General features: G+C 40.9%; 1 long non-coding RNA gene across 1 annotated transcript; it reads right to left on the bottom strand.

Annotated features, from left to right (window-relative positions):
* Positions 1 to 3467: 3467 nt before the first annotated feature.
* Positions 3468 to 8741, bottom strand: LOC144694830 (uncharacterized). The gene is made up of 3 exons (XR_013579833.1): positions 8534 to 8741; positions 3939 to 4034; positions 3468 to 3848 (listed from the first exon to the last, which is right to left on the bottom strand). It is a non-coding gene; the product is annotated as an uncharacterized LOC144694830 (long non-coding RNA).
* Between the last annotated feature and the right edge of the window lie 261 nt (positions 8742 to 9002).

Genomic DNA, 9002 nt, shown 5'->3' on the forward strand with positions numbered 1-9002 from the left:
TTGACACCTCATTTTTAGGTATGCCTGGTGCTGCTCCTGGTATGCCCTCCTGCACTCTTCAGTGAACCAAGGTTCATCCCCTGGCTTGATAGTAATGGTAGAGTGGGGGATATACTGGGCCATGAGGTTACAGACTGCGTTCGAGTACAATTCTGCTGCTGCTGATGGCCCACAGTGCCTCATGGATGCCCTGTCTTGAGCTGCTAGATCTAGTTCGAAATCTATCCCATTTAGCATGGTGGTAATGCCACACAACATGATGGAGGATTTCCTCAATGTGAAGGCGGGACTTCTTCTCCACAGGGACTGTGCAGTGGTCACTCCTACCAATACTGTCATGGACAGATTCTTCTGTGGCAGGCAGGCTGGTGAGGATGAAGTCAAGTATGTTTTTCCCACTTGTTGGTTCCCCCACCACCTGCCTAAGTCTAGCTAAAAAATCCATTGTTAGTTCATTATGTCAGATGCTTATTTGTCGAATACAGTATATAAAATGCATAAAACCTATACTGATGTTAGAACTTAACAAGACAGGAGCAAGCTAACCTTTCAGTCTGTTTTAACCTGTCTCACTGAAATTGTATAGTTTTGGTCAATGTACATGCTATTTTTCTCCAAATTATTTAATTGTTTTGGAAATAGGACAATTACCTCAAGAATTTTCAATAAATTGATGTAATTTACCATATGGCAAAAAATGAATATTTTTTATAACTGCAAATGGCACTTTTTTTGCTTTTTCTCGTCTTTTACCAGACCTCAACATGTCCCCCATTTTGTCTCCTCATCTGCAATGCACAGTGGTTCTTGCTGGGGATACTGAGAACACTCAAGTATCTCATTCAAAAGATCATTCCTCAGGTATGATCTGTAATGATTGCTCAGTATTTAACTGATAGGGTTGTCACAGCCAAGTCAAATTCTACATGTACCCAATGTCAATCCACAAAATAATTTTTAGCACAGGTCACTTGACAGTGATCAAGTGAAGGATCCATGAGTTCTTTCCCACCCTCGTTGAGCTTCCATTGTGCCCTAGTGCAATCGGTGAACTCAGCAAAGACCAGGGATCAAATTTTACACTTATTCACTTTACTTATAATGAATGTAACCGATAATAAACAATGAAGCAAGTAAGAAATCCCTGAACCTCACAGACAGGCCAGTCTACAAGAATCTGAGACAGAGAGAGCAGGAAATAGAGTCAGCTAGTCTTTATTGTTCGCCATGCAGAATGCAGGTGGGAGCTCCTGCTTGGATTGAAAAGACCAAGTTTGTGAGAATTTAAACAAAGCTGGTAGATTCACCTAGCTTCGGCTTGAGGGTGAGGTTTCCAGGGGTAACCCTCACTGTGAAAATCAGTTCTGGGATTAGAAGTTATCCAGCTGGAAATGGAAAAGGAAGCAAGCCATCAGGATGTGGGAATAGCTATGGACTGGTTCCTGGAGAATGAAGTATCCACTTAAGAGTAAAGTATAACCATGGAGGGGGTTTTTTGTCATTTAAAAGTTAAATGGGGATCTTTTCTGTACTTTAGAATATAGGTTGCCTACTGAATAGAATTTAAGCTGAAGGGCAGCAGATGCATGGAACATGACAGCCTGCAAGTTCCCCTCCAAACCACACACCATCTGGAACTATATCACCATTCCTTCACTGGCACTAGGTCAAAATCCTGCAACTCCCCTCCTAAAAACACCATGGGTGTGCCTACACCAAATAGACTGCAGTGGTTCAGGAAGGCGACTCATCATTACCTCCCAAGGACAATTAGGGATTGTGTCTTTACTGAAAGAAGCCTGGTTAGAATCTTTATATGCTGGGAATAACAGTATCAAAGGTAAACAATTGGCCAGCTTTGTGGCTGAATTAAACATTTAAACTATTGTTGTGACCTGTGCCAGCGACGCTCACATCCCAGCAACAAATAAAAAGAAATGCATATCTTGGCTCATGACCTTCTTTCTTCTAATCCTATTGACTGTCTTAGTACAAGAGAGCATCAATTTGTCAAACATACTCCATTATTGGCATTAGAATATTCCTCTCCAGCAGTTGCTCATCCACATCCTCCTCGGGTATGTTTTCACTTTTGTGTGTAAAAATTGAAACAAAATATTTAATTACTTCTGCCATTTTTTCACTCCCAATTATAAGATAACTCATCTCTAAGACATTGCATGCCATCTTTGGTCCTCTGTGTCCTTAAAAATTCCATGTTGTTTAAGCCTTTATGTCGACAATCAAACTTCCTCATACTCCTTTTCTCGTTTTTTACTTCCTTTTTATTTTTATTTTTCTTGGCCATCCCTCCTATGTTTGTCAAATACCTTTTTTTAAACTTAGTTTTTGCCTTAATTTCTCAACCCAACCTTTTATGTAGCCAGCATACATTTGCAGTGATGCTGAAAGTTCACAGCCCTTTTGCCACACTCATTCGGTATGCCCAGGGTGATGGCCATAAGTTTGACCAGGACTTGTATGAAGCAGAGGCCTTCCCAATAGTGCCCATGGGGCCATTTTGGGAATGCACTCTCCGTGTGCCTGACACGGTCTAAGTATGGAGTGATGGAACTAGGCTGAGGGCTCCTCGGTCGGAGAGACGTCTTGGTACACTAGTGCACGAATGAAAGCAGGCCCAAGTGGGGCCCACTTAGGTGGTCATTACCTCTGAAAACTTTGAAATTTTAAACATTTTCTGGACCAGTTCATGAAAAGTAGATGGCCAACTTTACCAAGGATCAAAGCTCAACAATGGGCATTTCCCAAAATTTGTGCCAGGATCTCCAACTGCTACAATATACTTCCTTTCTCTCACCACTGTTTATCTGATGAAACTTATTGAGCTGAATGTTTGCACTGTTTTATTATGTTAAAATTGGCATATCAAACATATTCTTCACACAGTACACAGTACTACTTTTTTCTGTCTTCACTCCCTTCCCAATTGATTCCTCTTCTTTCCTCTCTCTATGGCAATGACTCATGTTGTGCATGATCCCATGAGCATCAACAACCAATAAAGACTTATCGAAATGGCCCATCCTTCATATGCCTGAGTGAGCACTGGCAGCTGTCCAACAACATTTGTTGATCACAGCTGAGTCTCGATGAAGTTCTCAACTGCAAGAATCACTGAATAGTATCAGGAAGAGGAAATCTGCCTAATTTTATAACTCCTCCCCAACTCAGGAGCATTGAGTCCAGTCACATAGTCCTGGTTCTGGTCAAGACCAATTTACTCAGCGCAGGCCATGAATAGAATGTGGGAACTTTATATTATGCATAACTCAGCTCCACATCTGCCAAATTGGGAAAACTGTTACTTTGTTCTATCGGTTGGATAAGTTTCAGTCTAAAGCATATTATAAGTTCAATTGTCATTCAACAGGATATTCTGGAATGTACATGATGAATGGAAATAGGTCACTTGTGCAGCCTTTTAAATAAAAATGGTATAAAAATTCTGTAACCCAGCTTTACTTCGTTCAGTGCCAGTGACAATTGGTGAAAACAATTAGATGTTACAAAGCAGCCCTACAAGCTACACTACATTTAGAAAATGACCTGCTGATCCTTTTTGGTTATCCATAGTCTTCCTAGTTGGTACAGCAAAGCACGTTTTAAGCAGCTCTCTTGTGTACATTTGTTGCTTTTTCAGCTATCATTCTGATCTTGACATTGTTTAATGTTTCGGAACAATGTTGTTTGTTTCCAATGGAAATCCATTCTTTGTAGTGTGGTGCTTTGAAATTGCATATCGATTGTTAATGCTGCTGTCCTTTTCCTGTTGTGCAGACTGAACTAAAGTCCTTCAAAAGTCCCACTGCCATTTTGCTGTAAGCTGCCTATGTGGTGGTTGAGAAAGAGAAATACTTATTCAACAGAGTTGATTTAATAGTGTTGTTGAAAATTAATTTGTATAATTGCTTACTTACCATGCAGATTATTATTACATAAGAAGCATACACTAAGTTATTGATGACTTCCCTTGCAGGAAAGCAGATTGCATTTAGCAGATGGTCCCTCTCCATCTTTTTAAAAAAGAGAAAGAAAGCATATAATAATAGCAGAGTCAAAAGTGTTCAATTTGAAAGTGGCAATGAGAAGGTCAAGTGTTTTTAGTGAAAGTGTTTATTATATGCATAGGATGCATTCTCTCAGTATCCTGTTGTGGATTATTGTTAAGGTGGAGCATTCTAGCACAAGATCACACATTGTGATATATTTTAAATTATTTGGTGGATCTACAATCCATTCTGGTAGATATCTTCATGTTAATATTAACTATAATATAGGAACTAAATATAATATAAATTAATAAAAATCTAACATATTTTGAAATTGAATAAACATATATTTTTGTATTTTGATTCCCACCATTGCTCAAAGGCAAAATGGATTAAGGTTTTAATGCTGCTTTTAATCCCCCCACAACCCTCTCCCCCAATGTTTCTAGCCTTTGGAAATGCCATATATGCAAATAGCACAGTCATCATTTGTCTGACTACACTTGCAGTGTTCTGGGGATATGCAATCTATAATGCCGGCAAGTGTGCAACTCATTACTTTTCATTAAAATATAAAACCTGAAAGTTCTGTCCGTGGTCTTAAGTTAAGTTTGATAACATCAGATTGTATCCCTAACCTGGATTCCCCCCTCAGCAAAGCCCATTTCTGCTCCTTACACCCCACCTCACTGGACATACCAACAGCTTCCAATATTTTTCTGGTTCCTTTATGGGCCAGAGAAGCAGAAATTCCTAATGCTGGGGTCCCTGCCTCCAGCTGGCCACTCCCTAACATGTTGTGACTTATATGTGAGTACTGCAGGCTGCATCATGTGGAAAGACAAGTTAATGTCGGGACTCAAACACAATAATAAAGCAAACTTACAACATATATAATCAGTTTCTGCTCCTTGCACAATCTGTGTATACCATTATGATCTTAACTACTGGATAATGGAATCCACCAGGGGATAAGGTGGGAGTCCACGTTGATTTTCTCATGGAGGCCTGACGCTGTTTCATTCCAATCAGGCACTTACCTGAGCAGCATTGAACCTCTCATCTAATTACGCCCCCAGTAAGGCGGAGATTGAGCCTCCGAGAGCTGTTGGCCAATCAGAGGCCAGCAGCTCTACAGTACTGGCAGTGCCAGCGAGAGTGGTGGCCACTACCAGTATCATACTTGGGCCTTCACCAGGGATTCCCAACGAATCCCTGTGGAGAGGTGAGTGTGGGCAGGATGGGGGTCGCAGGGAGGGGCTTTGGAAGCAAGAACAGAGGGGTGGCTTCCTGCTAGCCCCCCTTTCATGTTGCCGGGTCCCTCAATCGGGCTGTGAATGGTGTCCTTCCCCTCTCCCCCTCCCCCCACCCCCACAACCCCACCATGGTAGATCACTGGCATACCCGACAACAGGGTTTGCTGGGCTGCTGCATCCCTGGATGGCATTGGTTGAATTGTAGCCACTTAAGGGCCTCAATTGGCCTCTGGGTGGGAAGGCTGCCTGTAAGCCTTCTCACCCCAGACTTGGCTGGAGGGTTCAGGAGGGCAGCGGAATCTCCACCCCGCACCCTCCCACCCGATCACACAGCCCCCAAACTCTCTGGGGAGGGGACATTAAATTCCGCTCATTAGTTTGCTTATATCCAGTAAAAAAGCCCGTTATGTGGAAAGTTGAAAGCATTCCCTACTTTTTTTATTAATATAATATATATTAAAATAAGTTGCACTGATATGTCTCATAACAATCCTACTGTTTTGCTCTGAATGCTCCTTTCCTGTCTGAGAAATAAAATAGCTTGATGTTTCATTTTGGTCTTGTTCAAAGTGCAAACCAGGCTATGTGCTGAAAGATTGGAAGAGTACGTGTGAGGATACTCACTAAAGACATGAAGTGTAAAACTGGTATTTGCCAGCAGCAAGAGGTGTGCTTATAGCAAACTGGCAACTGATGCCAGATTTTCTTTTTCATTGATGTCAATGGAATGGAAATGAAGTGCTGTAAAACAGGCTCCCTGTTTGCTCTAAGCCCATTTTGTTATACAGCCAAAGACCAATTTCACCCTCATGACACCCAGTTTGTGTGTCATATTGGGCAGTGCGCATCATCTCTGGAATGTAAGGAATGTGGAATCAGCCTTCTTTTCTCCAAGGAAAAGAGTTCTAACTTCTCCAATCTTACTTCAAAACTGAAGTTCCTCATCCCTGGAATCATTCTCGCACTCTTCTGCAATTTATCCAATGCTTCAAATCCTTCCTAAAATGCGGCTCCAGAAGTGTATGCAATCCTCCTGCTGAAGTTTAACCTGTGTCTTATGCATTATCTAAATGATGGATCACAGCAACTTGTTAAGGTCCGAACCTCCACCACCTAGAAGGATAAGGGCAGCAGGTGCAAAGGCCCTAATTTGTTACAGGAAAGCATTGCGATGATGTTTTCTCAATGGAACCCACAGTGACTGCTACAAAAAGCACCACAGCATATTTCTTCACTGGTGTTTTTGTCAGTGGAACACCTTTCACCTTTGACACCAGAGACACACTCCTTTCCAAAAAAGAACAGCTCCCTCAATTCCATACCCATTCTACAATACAACCAATTAGCCTTCTTTGTTCTACTTGGCCAAATGTGCCAATAATAATCACCTGATTCAATAAGGTAGCATTAAATGAATGATTCTTTCCTATATGGTTCTAAACTATATGACAGCAAGACATAAGCTTACATTATTTGTTACAATAAAATCCACAATGAACCGAAGTCAACTCATTCTTTTGTAATAGCATAATTTCCCTGGGTGACTACAAGGGGCTTTCTTTCAGCTGTTTAAATATCTCCATTTGACATTCAATAGCATTATCATCGCTGAATTCTCCATCATCAACATCCTTGCGATCACCAGGAATTCAGCTGGACATAAATGCCATGGCTGCTAAGGAGCAGATCAGAAGTTTTGTATTCTGTGGTGAGTTGTTCTCATCCATGGCTCCCCAAATTGTCTCCATCATTTCTACAAAGCACAATTTGAGGTCCAGTATTGTGAAATCTGGCTGGCTAGGGGACGTGGTGGAGCAAATTTATATGTCAATGTTTTTTAAAAATCACGAAAAGCTGGTGCACAGATACAAATAACAATCAGAAAAGTTAATTAAATGTTAGTCTTTATCTCAAAGGGGCTGGAACACCAAAGTGAGAAAATGATGCTTCAGTTGAATAGAGGCTTGGTCAGACCCTCATCTGGAGTACTATCCTGTGGACATCACATCTGAAGAAGACTATCAGAGCCCTGACTGGTGCAGCGCAAAATGATACCAGGGCCAAAAGGATTCAAAAACTGTGAGGACAGATTGCTTAAACTTGATGTGTATTCTCTTGTGTACAGAAGATTAAGGGATGATCTGATTGAGATATTTAAAATCTTATACGATTTTGACTGGGTAGATCTGGAGAAACCGTTTCTTCTAGTGGGGGGAATCAAGTGCAATGGGACATAATCTTAGAGGAAGACTTAGGCCACCTGGAAGCATATTTTTACACAAAGCGCAGCAGAAATCTGGAACTTTCTCCCCCAAAAGGCTGTGGATGTTGGGCCAATTGAAAGCTTCAACCTGAGATCGATACTTAAATGTATTAAGAGATGCAGATCAGCCGTCATCTAAATAAATGACGGGTAAGCTTGAGGGGCCGAATGGCCTGTTCCTAATATGTCCAGGCCAGTATTTATCCTTCAATCCACGTTACTAAAACAGATGATCTGGTCATTTCTCTCATTGTTCTTTATGAAACCTTGCTGTGCACAAATTGGCTGCCATATTTGCCTATATTACAGACATGACTACTTCAAACTTACTTCCATTGGCTATAAAGTGCTTTGGGATGTCCTGAGGTTGTAGAAGTTGTTGAATAATTTTAGTTCTTTCTTTCTTTTACCTGCTGCTGCTGCAGTTTTTAGCCAAATCAGTTATTTTTTTACAGACTGCCCTCTAAATTCCATGCATGTCGGCAGGCTATACCCATCTGACAAGGGATTTCTATTAATCACTACTACAATGGAATCGCAAAGAGCTGACCCAGGAAAATCTCATGTAAATGCCTCTGTCGACCAATGGGCGGGCACAATTTTTTTCCATTGACAATGAAAGCAATGCAATTCACTACATGGAAATTCACCATCTCGTGACTCTGCCTGATGTTGACCTGAGTTTATCTCCGAATAGCAGACATACCTGAAATTAAAAGTATGTTTAGACAAAACTAAATACGCAGGAAGGTCAACAGCAATAGTAATTTTGCTCAGTTACCATTGAACTGCTAGCCTGATGTCCTTTAGGACGTCAGAGTGTTTAATGATGAATAGGAATGATCTCGTAAAATGGGGTTAAAACATCTAATTTCACCCAAAGATTGATAAATAAATGAATGGAACATGGATTTCTTAACTAATCATTCTTCTGCTTTTAGCTGTGATTATTACAAACAGTAATCTGTCTCACAATAAATTCCGTCATAAAGAAGATTTCCTACCAAGAGAGATGGTTGGATTTGTGCTTGGGCTATCATCAGTTGGTGGGTGTTGCGGTGTAGATCCCCCATTTTCGGAAGGAGTTGGGTCTGCAGAAGTTGAGGTGTTGATCTGCTGAATTTGAAGATATTGGTCATTCCATTAGCAAGGTCCTCACCATTGTGTATGCTCATGACTTTAGACATTATGCTTCTCGATCTTTTTAATACTGGTTCTCTTTTCTGTGATGAAATAATACTGGTCAGTTAAAGATTTACAGTTTAAGCGCATGAGACAGTGACTTGCGCTTGTAAAATCTGTTGACATAGCTTCCACATCAGCATATCTACTGCAGACACTCAAAGTTGACTTTTCTCAGTGAAATTTCACTGCATCTGGTGGCTGTAAATATTTGCAGTGACGTCTGCAGCAGTGTGCAAATGTGTTACAGATGTAATAACTTTGAAAATGTGCAGATGTAATTCTGTAACC

This window comes from Cetorhinus maximus, chromosome 2 (assembly GCF_964194155.1).
Source record: "Cetorhinus maximus chromosome 2, sCetMax3.hap1.1, whole genome shotgun sequence".
Classification (NCBI taxonomy): domain Eukaryota; kingdom Metazoa; phylum Chordata; class Chondrichthyes; order Lamniformes; family Cetorhinidae; genus Cetorhinus; species Cetorhinus maximus.